Source organism: Rhinolophus ferrumequinum, chromosome 18 (genome assembly GCF_004115265.2).
Source record: "Rhinolophus ferrumequinum isolate MPI-CBG mRhiFer1 chromosome 18, mRhiFer1_v1.p, whole genome shotgun sequence".
NCBI lineage: Eukaryota > Metazoa > Chordata > Mammalia > Chiroptera > Rhinolophidae > Rhinolophus > Rhinolophus ferrumequinum.
This window is the reverse complement of record NC_046301.1, coordinates 43,781,063-43,796,311: the sequence shown is the minus strand read 5'-3', so window position 1 is coordinate 43,796,311 and position 15,249 is coordinate 43,781,063. Positions and strand designations below refer to the sequence as shown.

General features: G+C 52.4%; 1 protein-coding gene and 1 long non-coding RNA gene across 8 annotated transcripts in view; one reads left to right on the top strand and one right to left on the bottom strand.

The window, feature by feature from the left end:
* The window catches only part of PEBP4 (phosphatidylethanolamine binding protein 4), a 210,608-nt gene that overhangs the window by 28,481 nt on the left and 166,878 nt on the right, over positions 1 to 15,249 (bottom strand). The gene's annotated exons all lie outside the window — the stretch shown is intronic.
* On the top strand, positions 491 to 6,151 carry LOC117037538 (uncharacterized). The gene is made up of 4 exons (XR_004425536.1): positions 491 to 617; positions 2,259 to 2,407; positions 5,764 to 5,917; positions 6,104 to 6,151. It is a non-coding gene; the product is annotated as an uncharacterized LOC117037538 (long non-coding RNA).

Genomic DNA, 15,249 nt, shown 5'->3' with positions numbered 1-15,249 from the left:
TCTCCCTGCAGCCTCTAATGACTGGGTTGGGTGTAATGAATATCTATGTTCTCATAAAACAGGCTAATGACTGCCCTCATTTACTGGACCCCTTTCATCCTCACCCGTTCCCAAATCAGAAGGGACCATTCTGGGGGCTGAGGCCCACAGCCTGGTGGCAGCCACACGCCCCAGCTATTTGGGGTGGGGGCCAGTTGGTTCCTGAGCCCGAGGCCCCCCTAGAGGCTGCCTTTTCCCCCTCCATCATTTATCTGTTCGAATCAGCCCAAGGAATTTGGGTCGATGGCTGACCAGCCTTAGGAGTAGGCAAAGGATAGGGAGGAAGGAAGCACACACAGCCTGATTCTGAATAACTGTGTCGACACTTGTGACACGTGGTGGCGGTGGCAGAGAAAAAGCATTTAGCACCACTGGAGGCACCACGCCCCCTTCCTCTGCGCAGGTACTGATAGGAGCCCACAGAATCATCCCAGCCTAGACTCCAACACCTGAGAAGCCCTGGACTCAAGCAGGGAGGGGCTCTCCTACTGAATCACCAGCAACACCTGTGTTTTGCTTGGGAGGTCTCCCGCGCAGGGACTAGCCAAGCCTGACCCTGTTTGGCTTCCTGGAGCTTGGTGAGATCACAGCCCGGGGTGTTGTGGCTGCAGGCCAGGGTGACCTGCTAGTACGAAGGGAGGATTTTTAAAGAGATACTTGCCCTTGTGTTCCCAGGATTAGTTCAGTGAGAGACTCAAGTTGTTCTTTGAGCACCCCCTTTTCTCTTACATTTCATTGTAGAAATTGGTCAGGGGAACATGAAATCACTTGGGATAAAAATATATAGTGGAAATAAACGATACACGTACATGGACAAGAAGACCCTGGGGGGTGGAGGGGGGTGGCAAGGGGTCATGGTGATCGGTAGCATGCAAGGGAAGTGGGGTGGGCAGAATCAGAGTCCCCTATCCCTGCCGAGGATGGAGAGACAGCCTGATTTGCTTTCCCCAGAGTTCTGGAACTGCCTAACTGTGGTCTTCCGGTCAGAACCTAGGCAGGAGCCATGGGCCACCATGAAAGGGTCTGTTGGTAGCCTCAGTGTTCTCGTGTGGGCACTGGCCAGCCCTGTCTCCAGGCCATGTGTAGATAACTGGGGTCCGTGGAGGGCAGAGGATCCCAAGAAGGCAGGTTCCTGTGCCCCTAACCAATCTCCCCGCTTCTTCCCCGTGGAGACACGTAGCCCCTTATAATACAGGGCAGAAAAAGCACTGGTCCCACATAGCCTCTCCGCTGGGGCACCACAGTGGGCAACCCTCAGAGAGGCACAGGTTCAAATCCTCCGTTTGGGGGAGTGGGAAGCAACAGGTAAGGTGAGTCACTCTGCGGTGGTGTCTTGGATGTTAGAGAGTGACAACCACCGTCCTCGACGCGTGTCAGACACTCTCCACTCTTGAGGTGTTTCAGTCTGTGTCAGTCAATCCTTCTTTACAAGGAGGCAGAAAGAGCAGAGACGATCACCCCTAATTTGCAGGTGGGGACACAGCCCTTGAGAGGTTAAGTGACTCGTTGGAGATTGTAGTCCCAACCGAGGACGGCAGATCTGGGAATGGAATGCAGGTGTCCTGGCCCGTGATCTAAGCGCCCTGACTCACAGAGCAATGTTCTTTGGCCTACACCTCGTAAACAAAGGGGGCTGTGTTAAGGAAATGTGTTCTGAAAAGAAAAGGTGACTTCTTTCCCCTTGGTCGGAATTTCTCGGGTGTCCGTGGATGTGTTCAAATTGGGCTAAAAGACCATCCTACATCTTCCTAAGTTCTCTCCTGGATCATGCCAGGCTTGTGGGCAGGAAGCTTTTCTGACAGGGACAGGGCACTTTCTCCCACGCCCTCCTGACTGAGGGGAACCTGAGTGCCACCGTAGTGGGGACTGAGAGAGGTGTAGGCTGTGATGAGTCAACACTTCACCAGCCTGGGGTCCCGCAGAGGCACGGGCAACCTGACCAGGGAAGTGGGACCTAGAGGGACCTGGAGTGGCCAGGTGACACGGGAAGGCCTGGGGCCCTCTGGCTAGAAGTTTTGCCGTCTGAGACTGAGGGCTCTCCCAGGGCCCTTGTCAGCATGACCAATAAGAGCTGAGGTTCCTTATAAGCTCGGCTGTGTATTTTCTCGGTCTCAAATGCCCTCCTCCGAGTCTCTGTCTTTCCGGGCCAGTTCACACTTCTCTTCCGCTATGTATGACGCCTTCCTCGATTGCCCTTCTCCCTCTGCTTCCTCCCTCAGACTCTGCTGGGCACCACTGTGCTGTGGACCCCACTCAGCCTAGAACTGCAGCCGCTGGTTCTTCTCTCCTCTGGCTGGGAGCGCCCCCCGGGGCGTCTTGTCCCCATACTTCTGCATCTCCTGCTCCTGCGGCAGGGGGAAGACACGCTGTAAGTGCCTGGGGCAGAGGGGAGGGAAGGCCACAAACCCGGTGCCTGGGATGGACCTACATCCATCAGTCCCCTTGGTCATCACAATGCCCCGCAAGGCAGGAAACTGAGGCTGGGGTGGGGGCAGTGACTCGCCCAGGTCATTGGGTGGCAGAACTGGAAGTAAACCCAGGCATGCTGATTTCAGACACGATGCCCTTTGCCCAGCTCAATGCTGTCTCTCAAATGTTCACTTAGGAGAATGTGGGAAAAAGTGACAAAATGGATTCTGTTTCTGTGGAATTGAAGGTGTTGTCCCTGGCTTGAAAAATGCACGCCACTTGTGGCAGGAGAAGCATTCTCATTTCACTAGATTCAGCTCCCACCCTCCCTCCCTGCCTCCCTCCCTTCCTTCTTTCCCAAGAAACATTTTTGCTGCAGTGAACTGTGAAGGGGCTGCAGGGCCATCCCTGTTAGCTATCCCTTCCAGTGGAGAGAGCAGGGGCCCCTCTCTGTGAATCCAGGAGCTCAGCTGTGGAGCTGCCCAGGGCGATGGAGAAGCCCGGGGCACAAGGGCTGCTCAGTTTGGGGACAGGTTCAGCTCTTTAGGTCTGGAAAACGACCAGATGCTGTATATCGCGGCCCCTGGCTGTGGGTCTGCGATTCTGTTTTCTGGCCCTTCTGGAGTAGGGTGGGGAGACAGTGTCAGACCCCCAGGACTAGGAGCAGTTGGTCCAAGCCCGCCACAAGGGAAAGCCATAGGATAACCTTTCCCTTCCTTCCCCTTCTGTCTTATTCCAGCCTCCTCCTCCGCTGTCCTCTCTCCAGGCCCCTTCCCTTCACTCCTCTCTCCTGCTCTCCCTTCTTCTCTCCCTCCCTCACAGGGGACCCCAGCCTTCCATCAGGAGACAGTTCCTTCAGACCATCTGACCCCTGCCTCTTCCTGTCCAACACAATGTTCTGCGACGATGGAAATGTTCTAGCTCTGGGTTGTCCTGTACAGCAGCTGCTATCGAATGCTTCAGTGTAGCTAGAGCCACTGAGGAACTGCGTTTTCAAACATTTCATTACATGTTAAGTAGTTTTAATTTAAGTAGGCACATGTGGCTAGTGACTATTGAACTGGACATCAGAGCCCTAAGTGACACCAAGTGCTGCACTCCCAGGAGGTCCCTGGAGGCACGCCCATCCCTGTCCGGGCGCTGACCCCTCCCCTAAGTGCCTTTATGCTCAGCTTCCAGATCTTTGATCCATGAGAGGCCCCAGAAGCCTGCGTCCTGGGCTTGGAGCTAGGTGACCTTGGGCAGTGGATCTGCCAGCCTCAGTGGCCTCTTCTATAAAATAATGAGGATAATTTCTTGCAAGCCTCAGGTTTCCTTCCAGCTCTAAGTGGCGTGCTTCTTTGGGCCGTAGCCTGCTCTGATCATATTTGGGTGAGTCAGTGTGAGCAGCAGGGCAGGTGGTGTGTGTGTGTGTGTGTGTGTGTGTGTGTGCGCGTGCGCACGTGTGCATACATGCATATATATGTGTGCACATGTGGGGAGGGGGTTATGAAGGGCAGCAATGAGACCCTAGGGGATCCTCCTTACCAGTCTGACCTGCCTGACTGATTATCCTGGGACTAGGAAAGGGGTTGAAGGCTCTGTGCTTAGGGCAAGGTTGCAGCCTGACGGCACCGCTGGCAGTGTTGGCTGCTCCCTGCCCAGAGCTGTTCCAGCGATGCCCCAGACTTCCTCTTTTGCCATAAAAGTCTCCCGGAAAGCCTTCCCACAGAGGCCCTGGGGGCTTTCTCAGGGAATGTGTGAGTTTGTGTGTGAGTGCGCACACTGTGGGACCGGAGCCCAGGCCGCGTGCATGCTCTCCGTGGAGCTGTGGGCCCTGGCATTGGAGGGATGTCTGTCCCGGCTTGGGCGGAGGGAGGAGGAGGGGTGTTGCCTGGACCTGGGCCCTGGCTTATGCAATGCTTCGACTCTTAGTCAACTTAACGTGGACATGCATGCACATGCTGCGTGCACACACACAGACACACACGTGTGTGCACTGTCGGGAGGTGTATGGAAGGGATATAAATTAGCCTTGCACTGCTTTGCCCCTATCCAAGTGTCTGCTGCAGCAGCTCTACCCCCACTTCTGGAAAGAAGAGGGGATCCCCTGAGAGTGGGCTCTTCTTAGTCTCCTTGGGCAGGATGTGGCTCCAAGCCTGTGGCTGGTGTCCAAGGTGCCCTGAGAGGAGCCCTCTGGGGGAGGGGACAGAAGCCCACCAGCCAGTCTGTGATGGGACACAACCACAGTGTGGAAGGAAGAGGCTGCCTTTTCTTCTGCCCCAGAAAGTGCCCAAGCCTCGGGGATCCTGGGTCACAGAACCCGCCTGGCGGAGAGTTGCGTCAGAGCGAAACTGTATGCTAGATGCCTTGGGGGAGAGGGCACCAAGGGCATGTGATCTTAGTTTTTCCATCCTTAGGTGCTGAGGGTCCAATCCCAGGCCTCCAGCAGCTCTGCCCCCTCCCCACCATTCTTCTGGACTAGAATGTGCACAGATGTAGGTGGTCGCAGAGGTGAGTGAAGAATTGGGGGTATGAATCAGAGGTCACCAGGCTCTAATTAGCTCTGAGTCAGAGAGGTGAGTGGGAACAACTTTAGGTAGTCTTGGGGTTCCCCACAAGCAAGAGCTTCCCAGGAAAAGTCTGACTGGAAGCTATGCGGCTCTGACTGCACACTAGGTCTTTCTCTGCCATCACTGTACTCTGCAGGAGAACAGAGAGGACACTACAAGCCAATGATTTAGAAGCAGACTAGCCTGGAGGCGGGGAGTTGGACCCGAGGACCCGTTGGGTCCCTTCTAACTCTGTAAGTCCACACCTAGCACTCACCACGTCGTGCCTCTCGGCTCGGCAGACCCACACTTGTCCACTGAGAGTTTGGGGGATCTCACTGTCGGATGTGTGTACAGAAGGGTGTACCCCACAGAACCCTGTTGGAGTTTCTGAATTTGCTCCCATGTCTTTACTTCCCCAGAGGTAGGAAAGAGAGTGGAGATAGATGGAAAGGTCTGCAAGTTGCTCTTTGGTTACGCATGGTCTTGGCAAGAAAGCCGTGGGGTGTGTTCCTCCTTTATCATAGCTGGTCGCCTTGATTGCCCACAGCACAGTGAACGGGAGCCTGAGGTCCGGCTGGTTGGTACTCCCCCATATGTCTCTGGAGGCCTCTGTGTAGCTCTTTTTGCTTAAATATGTGGGTAAAAGTCCCCTCTGTATAATGTCAGCCCTAGGAGCACAGCCACCTTCCTGGGCTCACGATTTGCCTCTTCCCTGTTATAGAGCTGGAAGCCAGGCCTTCACTAGACCCTTCCTCTACCTGTCTGCTCTCTCCCTGGACAGGGGTGTCACCATCCAGGGCACGGCCACCAAATACAGCACATGGATCAACTCTCTGAGATGGTCCCCATTTGCCTCTGAAGATTGCCACGCTTTCCCTTCCTTTGATCAGATTTCCCATATAGGTGGGCAGCTGCAGACAGCTGTGGAAGTACAGGTGAGCCCAGGATGCGGAGACCTACAGGGGGTTTCGAAATCCTTTAATGAGGGCTACCCTCTTATTTTACTGAGGAACCAATTCAGGGTCCCGGCACCAAGGACCATTTATAGTGTCTAGAACCTCATTCTCCTGATCCTCAGTATGAGATAATTTATAGCAAATTAACTCTTTCCCTTTTTTCAGGAGCTTGGCTGTGCAGTGGGGCTGGAATTTGGAAAAACTCATCGGGGCAGAAGTTTCTCTTCTTCCACAATCCAGGTGGCCGGCTCTGGGCACATGGCTGGTGTTGAATAAATGCTCGTTGACTGATCTGCATCTCTGGTGACTCCTGTCCCACCTTCTGTAGGAGCTTGGTTTGCCCCTTCACTGCTCTCTTCCTCTAGATTTCCACTCCTGCTGGGTAGTTAGGGAGGAGGATGCCAGACTCCTTCCCCCGTCCCGAGGGGCCCACTTTGCTCTCTCATCGCTTCCTTCAGTGCTGAGGCCTGAGCAAAGGAGTCAGTCTATACAGGGCAGCCACCCTGACTAACTGTAGAGAAATAAACAAGATGGTATTGTGCCAGGGCAGAGGAGTTAACATCAAAAGTATCTCAGAAAGGAAGAAAGCCAAATTTTTATGTGAGATGCATGGACAGGGGAGAGAGAGAAAAAAAAAAAAAGTGCCCGGGTAATTAAGTTAATAGGTTTCTTAAAGAATGCCCTTGTGAGTGATGTTCAACACATTCAAGTGTTGACAAGAAGGTATTGAACTTGACGCCCACACAGCGGGCAGAAGCATGCTCTCGGCTCCGACACACCTTCTTTGTCTGAAACTTGTAGTAAAACTCAGCACTGGGTTGTGAAATGTGTTCCAGGGGATCCATGCGGCAGGGGTTCCAAAGTCAAGCCTCCTGCTTCCAGATAGGGTTGAGGTGGGCGAGGGTGGCCAACTCCAACTGGGATCCGAAGATTAGGAGAGCCACGGCTGGGTATCTCTGAGGGCCCGCGGAGATCACCAGACAATTTGTGACTCTTGGGGGATAGTCAGAATGAAGCCCTGCCCCTTCCCTCCGAGGCTCTGTTGCCTTGGGGAAGTTGGGTCTGGTACTCAGGAACATGTGTGCGAGCCTAGGGCTTCCCTGTCATGAGGAACTCCTGGAAGAATCCAGATGAGTATGTGAATACAGGTTTTTCCTTTCTCTTAAATCTGTAGTAGGAAGATAGGGCCCCCCAGTCATTGGTGGGCTGGTGGAAAGGAGCCCTGCCTTAGAGGAGGAGGAGGAGTGTGTGTGCGTGTGTATTTATATTTAAAGAAAACTTGGGGTTGCTCTTGTTTGAAACACTGAGCATAAATTACTATTCTTAAAATAAAGGAACACCTCCTTTTGCCAAGCAACCTGCCTCAAAGACCCTAGATAAGGACGGGGCTCTTTGTCTCTTTGCCTGCTACTGGCTGATCAGCCTGCCTTCCTGCCCAGCTGTCATCCTTTCCTCTCGTCATCAGCCATCTACGCACCCCGTCTTCTTTTTCTGTTACATTAGGCTCAGACTTATCGGGCAATCAGAGTTTTCAGGTTGGGACCTGAATCTCAGGGACTCCGTCACAGTTACAGTGGCCAGATTTGTAAAGTGGAAAAATGGTGACACGAACATCTTTGTGAAAGAAACGTTCTGTCTTAGATACTTAGCAAAACACTTTGAAAATAAAGTAACCTAAGTCTATGGTTGTATGTTCCCTTGGAGAGAGCAATTTAAAAACACCCGAATCAATGTCCATGGTTAAGGGGTTTGCAGCCTGACAGAAAGACCAACACTGCCCCCACCACCTGAAGCCATATCTAAAGGCTGTGTGCGCCTGTGGATGTGGGGGAAGAGCAGAGTGAATTGGAATTTCCCCTCATTTAAAAAGGGTGGTCAAAGAAGGTAAGCCCTTCTTGCACCTGGAAAATTTGGGTGAGCTCCTTGCTCTTGTTCTGGGCACCAGCCCTTGTTCTGGGGGCTCATTTCTGCCCGGAGAAGCCTGCTCCCACCCTGCCATCCCACTGTTCAGAAGATGTAGGATTCTGGGGTTTGCACACGCTCACTCCTAAGACATTTCTATTTCCAGCGAAAGGGAACAATTGATCAACTCTCTGCCTAACTCCCAACACATTAGGACACATTAGTGAAAAACAGGTTCTGGGTTGAGGAGGGGATACCTGTTAATTTTACACTTAAATTTCCCATTCCTCCAACACTCGCCATCCCTGTTCTCCATCACGGAGACGTAGCGCTGCGAGGTCTCTCCTTTTCCTGAGTGCCCAAGTTTGAGTGTCCCGAGAGCAAACTTGCCTTGAAACAGCCCTGTGGTGGGAGTAGCCTGGCAGCCCAGTTCACCACTCTCTTACTGAGCTGCCTACTATGTACAGAGCCGGAGCTGGGGGCTACAGTTTCTGCCCTTAAGGTGTGTGCGGCCCATGAGCTGCCCGCACCATCCCTACAGACCCAGGGAACAGACGCCCTGCTCAGGAGCCAGGAAAAAGCTGTGAGCATCCCAGATGCGTGCAGGTTTCAGAGAAATCACCTCCTCAGGTGATTTCCCATTTCCTCCCACCTCCCAGCATTGAAACTGGGGAAGCCACATGCATTTCGACAAGGAGTCAACGATCCACGGGCTTCTGGATGGACTGTTAGCGGGGACATCTTTCTGTATCCAACATTTTTTGGAAAATATTTCTTTCTTTCCTGGGAGACACCTAGCCAGAGCAAAGCAGACTTCTTAGTCTTGACAAAACAATGAGACCAGATCGGTGATATTGCTCGTGTATCTCACGTGGGCAAAGAGTGTTGGGAGAATTTGAGAGCTGGGCAGCTCCCTCCGCTGCCAGGAGGCTGAGGGTGAACTCCGAGGCAGAGCCCTCTGGAGAGGCCACCTTGCTGCAGTCCTGCCCAGGCCACCGCTCCTTGTGGAGGGCGGCACCCACGGTCCTGGAATTGCTGTGCTCTACTGGCCTCTCGACATTGACTTTTGGGCCAGACTTCCCCGCCCCTGCGTGGGAGGTGTGAGGGGCTGGAACAGGGAGGCAGGAAGTGAGCCCAGATGGGCTGCAGGGACAGCTGTGCAGGGAACAGTGACTCTGGTGGGCCCTTCCCCACAATCTCTAAGCCTAGTCTACCTGTTCATGGATGGGATGTGGGCTGGATTTGGGTCCCAAACGGGGAAAATGATGGGACGAGGGGTTACTGAGGGATATGTTCACATGAAAAAAAAAAATGTTGCTGAGCTCTGGGGGGAGCGGAGGGACAAAGGGCAAAAGCGAAAAATAGAAGCAAATGGATCGCATTCCATCTGCTCAGGATGGGCTTCTGGCTTGTCGTGGCTCCAGAACGCTCAGGATCTGGTGTCTCTGCCTCTGTGAAGCTGTCCGACCACTTGCCTCCACACTAAACGCATGGTCTTCCCTTCTCGGGGCTCCCAAGGGTAATGATCCAGTTCCCTGAGGTAACGCCTCCTTTTTCTGTCTTACCTACTGGACTGCAGGCGTCCTAAGATCAGAGGCTCTATCTCCTTCATCATCCAATCCTCACAGAGAAGACACTCTGTAGAAGTTTGTTGAATGACTGAATGATTTTTGTGGCCTAAATGGACCCAAGGTTTTCTATTTAATCCCTTAATTTCCTCTGATTGGCTTTCAATATTGCTGGGAAAGTTTATCCCAAGAAGATACCCAGAGAGATCTTGGGGAGATAGAAGCTGGATGGACTTCTCAGGAATTTGCCTGCTGGCCTGAGGGTAGCTGACCCTGTTAGGTCTTTTCTAGGGAGCTGAGCAGAGAGGGAAGGCTCATTGTTTTAGAAACTGTCCACACTGACTTGGCATCATGTCCATTTGCATGACCTTGTTGGGACAGTTGTTCCTCCTTCTGTGCAAAGCTATTACCTGCCTGGTATAAAGCCAGAGAGACAGGACTTATGGATCACATGGACCTCGGGAAGTAGGGAGGGCCGGTATTTCCCCCATATCCATGCCCCTGTCACCTCTCTCTGTCTGTGTTTCACAGTGTAATGAAAGGAAATGGGAGTTTGAGTCCTAGCTCTGGATGAGTCATTTCTCCTCTCTGGGCCTCATTGTTCTCATCTGTAGAATGGGAAGGCTGGAATAGATAACCTTTGAGATCTCTTTCAGATCTTAATTGTCACAAATCTGGTAGGATAATGAGTAGGGAATGTGGCCCGTGATATTTTCATTGTTCCCTGAGAGCCTGGGCTGGGGACTTTAAAGGTAGGAGGGGCCAAAGAAGCCCCTCTGCCCCCTCACTGACTCCTTTGATCACCCTCTCGCTACAATGGTGATTTCCTGGATGAGTCAGTTGAGTCCTGCTTGGAGTCTGAAGGTCTGTATAAATGATTCTTAAATGTTTTTCAAGCTTCTACTCCTGTTTTCTATTATCTAGTGAGTGTAACAGAAGTGCCAGTGGGGAGGAAGGAAGGACTGAATCCCCAAGGGCCGAAATGGGACGTTTATACTCGTCTCAAACATTAGTTTTTTCATTGGGCATCACCATCATTATCATCCCCATCACTGTCACCAATTACTAATATTGTTAAACATTCTTGTGCTTCATGTAGTCACGTGCAGTGGACAAGTAAACCAGCAAGAAAATCTGGTCACAAGAAGCCTGCACTGTACTGGGCATACCCCGGGTCAAGGCTGGTTACTCCAGCCCTCATAGAGGGATTTGAGTTTGACCCTCAGGAGGGAGCGGGCCCAGTGGCGTAGAGTTCCTCTGTGAGAGCGTGCTCGCCTCTCTGGAGGAAAGGCATTCGAATCCCCAGCCCCTTTTTCCGCTTTACCTCTGTGTCTTATTCACCTCTGTAGCCCCGACAGTACCTTGAACAGTACCACAACCAAAGGTGCTCCCTAAACGCTGACTACTAATAATTATTACAATGATACCATATAATAAATTCAGCAGAGAAAGTGGGCCAGGAGTGCTCAGCGTGTTACTGAGCTGCCATGAGCTGAGCAACATATTAAGTCCTTGTCTGGGGCATTTCCCCTGCTAACACCTCGCGTCCTCAGTTGTAAGACGAGCGTGGGATTGTTTGGATGGCCCGGTAGCACCGACTCAGACAGGAGGTGAACAGCTGGCGCCTCCTTCTGGCCCTGTAGGGCTGGAGCAGGCCTGGGGAGGGCTTGCGCAGGCACCTTAGCCCCTGGGCTTCCAGATCATGACTCTCCCTATCCCAGACCCTTCACCCTGAGCGCCCAGCTCAGGAAAGCAAATGGAGAGCGAGGGAGGCTGTTATGTAACTCATTTAACTCCTTGTCAAAACTGGTGACTAATTCGGACCGCCTGGGCCAGATTGGCTCCGCAGCTTTGCTGTGAGCTGCAGGAGGCCTGGGCCAGTTTGTGGCTGCTTCTCACCCCCTCTGCTGGATGGATCTCTCAGCTTCCTTGCTGGCCTCGCCTCCACCAACCTCAAGCACAGCTCCATCACCACCCCTCCCTCCCCACTTAGACTTTTTCCACGTACATCCAGTCCCCACCTTTCTATCGCTTCCTGTCCTACAAAAAGAGGCCAGGGAGAGGGTTCATTTATGTCTGTCCCCAACAGCCTCTGCCTGGGGCCCTTCATTTTGCACCGGGTGAGGGAGAAGGGAGCTATGGCCTGCTGCCCTTGGACAGTGGCCAGGCTGGGAGTTTCAGCTTGCTGAAGTTGGGGGCTGTTGGCTTCAGAAATCAGGGGCCTCTCTCCACCACTCTCCGAGGGGAAAGGGTTCCCGGGAACATCTGGCCTCACCCAGATCTCTGGCCTCGGAGCCCTGGCCCTGTGGCTTGCAGGCCACCTGGGCAATGCTGGGAGAGGGCTGTGCTCACTGCCTCAGTTCTCACTTTTCTTTTCCAGAAGGAGGTGCTTGGTAAGTCAGCCCATCCCTACCGCAGAGGGCTGCCTGAGGGAGACATGGGGGGAGGGTGTTTGCACAGAGGTGGAGATTGTTCATAGAGAAACCCAAAGAGGAGTCCCGACGGTGCCCACAGCACTCATCATTATGAGCGCCAGGGATTATTTATTTAATCCTTAGCCAAACAGTCCTCTGGGGCTGGGATGAGTCCCACTTACCGGTGAGAAAACTGAGCCTAAAAGCGATTGGGTGTGTCATGCAGGAGACCCTGCTCGCTGCGCCATGTGTCGTGCGGGGCGGCCTGCGGGGTCTCTGGTCCCGCTCCCCCCATAAGAACGCAGGACATGGTGAGGCCAAAAAGGAACACCCACGGAGCCATAGGTAGGGGAGTCATACCACTACTCTCTCTGGCGGCTGGGTTGGAGACACAGGAAACAGGAGCCACACAATTCTCAACCCTCACTGCGCCGCTTGCAGGCTCAGCCACCATCTTCTTGCTAGCCCCCATTTTCTGCTGGTGTAGCCACGGCAGTTATATTAGTGCCCAATGGCTCACTGGTTACAGCTGACGGCCAACTAGCCACAGCTGATGGCCATTTGATCACAGTCGATGGCCATTTACGACCTGAGCCAGCACCTTTCTATGTGAGGCCGAGAGCCTGGAAACTGCTTTTGGGGGCTCTGTCCCCAAGGGTGGTTTGCGGAAGCTGGGAAGTGGCTGAGCTGGTCTCTGAACTCACACCTCTGAGACTCGGAAGCCCACGCTGGTTCAGACACACTGCCTGCCCATGGCATTCCTGAGACTGGTTCCCAGGGCCTTTGAAATGCTTATACAGCTCAGCAACTTCATGGCATCTGCCCAACAAGACCCAGAAAATAATACCTTGTACTCCTCTTGCTGCTTCCTCCTGCCAAGCAGCACACAGACATGATGTCATTCACTCTCACAGAGTCCATGTGGGCTAAGGGGGTGGGGGGATCATTGACCGTTTCCTGGGTTGGAAAGGGAGGCACAGAGAGGGACAGTGGCCTGCCCTAGGTCACACAGCCAGCTGGTGGGAGAGGTGGGACTGTTATTTAGCTTGATGGATATGAGCTAGAATCACCCCGTGATACAGCAAATTGGGGTGCTCTTCTTGAGGGGTGACTCAGTGGCTGAAACAGCTCCAAGACACTTGGGCTTGTGTTGAAAAAGGAAATCTGAGATGCGTATAAATTCAATCTGTATGAAAAGAGGGAGGCAGCTGGGACTAACAGTCACCACAATTGCTCCCCTCATGGCCAGTCTCCTGCATTTCTCGCTGCATCCCAGCTTCCCCTCCCAGACGCCCTGAGGCTCAGAGTCAGCCCTGGTGTGATGGAAAGAACGTTGGCCTTGAGGTCATGGGACCTGGGGAGGATATCCACCAGGGGCCCCTAAATTAGTCATTCCGAAACCTCTCAGCTTTTCCATTTTTCACTCAAAAAGTGGGGATACTAACTACATGAAATAGACATGGTGTGTGAAATATGCCATGATAAACTAGAAAGCCTGCACAGAGAGAAACTACGGGTGTGCCCTTTAGCCCAATTTCATCTCTACTAAAGACCTTTTTAAAAATGGTTTTGGCGCTATGGGTCACACAGCAGGATTGTCCTGGTCAAACGTCAGTCTGCTGTGGCCTTTTCACCGGGTGTCTCTAGTCCCCAATGTCTGGCACCGAATCGAATGTTGGCAAACTTCCTGCAAAGGCCCAGGCAGTAAACATTTGAGGCTTGTGGACACATACGATTTTGGTCACATGTTCTTTGTTTCTCTTCTTACAACTCTTTAAAAATGGAAAAACCATTCTTAGCTCACAGGTCCTACCAAAACAGGCTGCTTTGGCCTGCGGGTTATAGTTGGCTGCCACTGGTCTAGTGTAAAGGTGGGTAGAAGTTGGACATAGAAAAGACCTAGAAGCCCAGTTTGCCACTAGCCTGGCTGTTTGCCTTCGGACCATTCCTTTAACCTCTCTTGGACTTAGTTTAATTGTCTGCCGTAGGGCTGTAATAATGCCCACTTTAGAGGGCTGTCGCAAGAGTACTACATATAAAGTATCTCCCCGATAGATGGGAGCCGATATCATCGTTACTCTTTGATGATAGAGGGAGGGAATGCAGGACCCAGGCAGGGCTGGCTCACCTGTCCTTGGTGTGGTAGGGTGGATGGCACCCTCCTAGTTTCTGGGATATTTTATAAAGAGACCAAAGCCTTATCTCAGAGGGGAGAGGCCTGGGGTTTCACGAGGAAAAGAAGAGCTGCGGTTGCGTGGAGGTTGTAGAGGGTGGAGACCTGGGCACCCCATCAGCTCTGTCTTGGGCAAGAGTGAGGCCTGGGGATCTGCAGGGCTAGAAGAGACCCTGAGTAGACCCAGGGCCAGGGAGGCCCAGGGCTTTGTCAAGAGGACACTGGGGACAACTCGGTGCTCTTGAGTTCTGGCTTCTTGTCAAGTGAAAAACCAGAGAAGTACAGCAGTTCTAAAAAAAGGTGTGGACCAGAGCCAGATCTTTTTAGTAATAATAAAAGTGACCATGTACTGAGCGTCTTTTGCATCCCAGGGCTGTGCTGGAGGCGGCATGCAGTCCTCATCAGGCCTGGGCAATGCAGAGGGTTTAGGGCTCATGGCTGCAGGGGCTGGAGCGAGGTGAGAATGGACCAGAGCCAGTCGTCCTGCCGTCTCTGATGTTCCCCTGCCTTGCTGTGAGATAAGCTCTGCCCGCAGCTTCAATTTTGGATGGATACCCAGGCCAGGGGTGTTTGAGATTTTAACGCTTCTATTTGGGAAATACAAGGTGAAGTGACTGGCTGTTAGAAGAACCTCTTTGTCACTAAGCCACGAAAACTGGATCCCTCCTTTCTGTACACCTGTGCCATCTCATGACTGTTTCTGAAGGGCTCAGCTGGGTCTAGCCTCCCGGGCTGTAACAGTGACTCCCAGCAGTGTGACACGGAGCAGAGGGGCTATATCTTCATATCCCAAACACCCTGCTCATTTCTACACCCCTCCCACCTGTACTGTTCCTCTATCTTGAAAGCCCTTGGTCACTTCTTTACCTAGTAAACTTACTTAATCCTTTAAAACACAGCTCAAATGTCACCTCCTCTAGGAAGCCTTCCAACACTACCTAGGCATAGTAAATATCTCTGTCTTCTGCCTTCAGGCATTTTGATTGAGCTCTTATTGTAGCAATACTTTTTTTGGGGGCAAACATTAGTTGAGCACTTACTATACTTCAAGCCTTGCACTAGGTGCTTTTCTGAATTATCTCATTTAACATTCAAAAACTGAAGAAATTATAGGCTATGTGATTGTCCATGAAAACAGACAAACAAACAAACAAACAAACAAACCTGTGAGGTAGATAGTCTTACTCCCATTTTGCAGACAAGGAAACTGAGGCTCAGAGCAGCTAAATAACCTGCCCAAGGTCACCTGGCTGT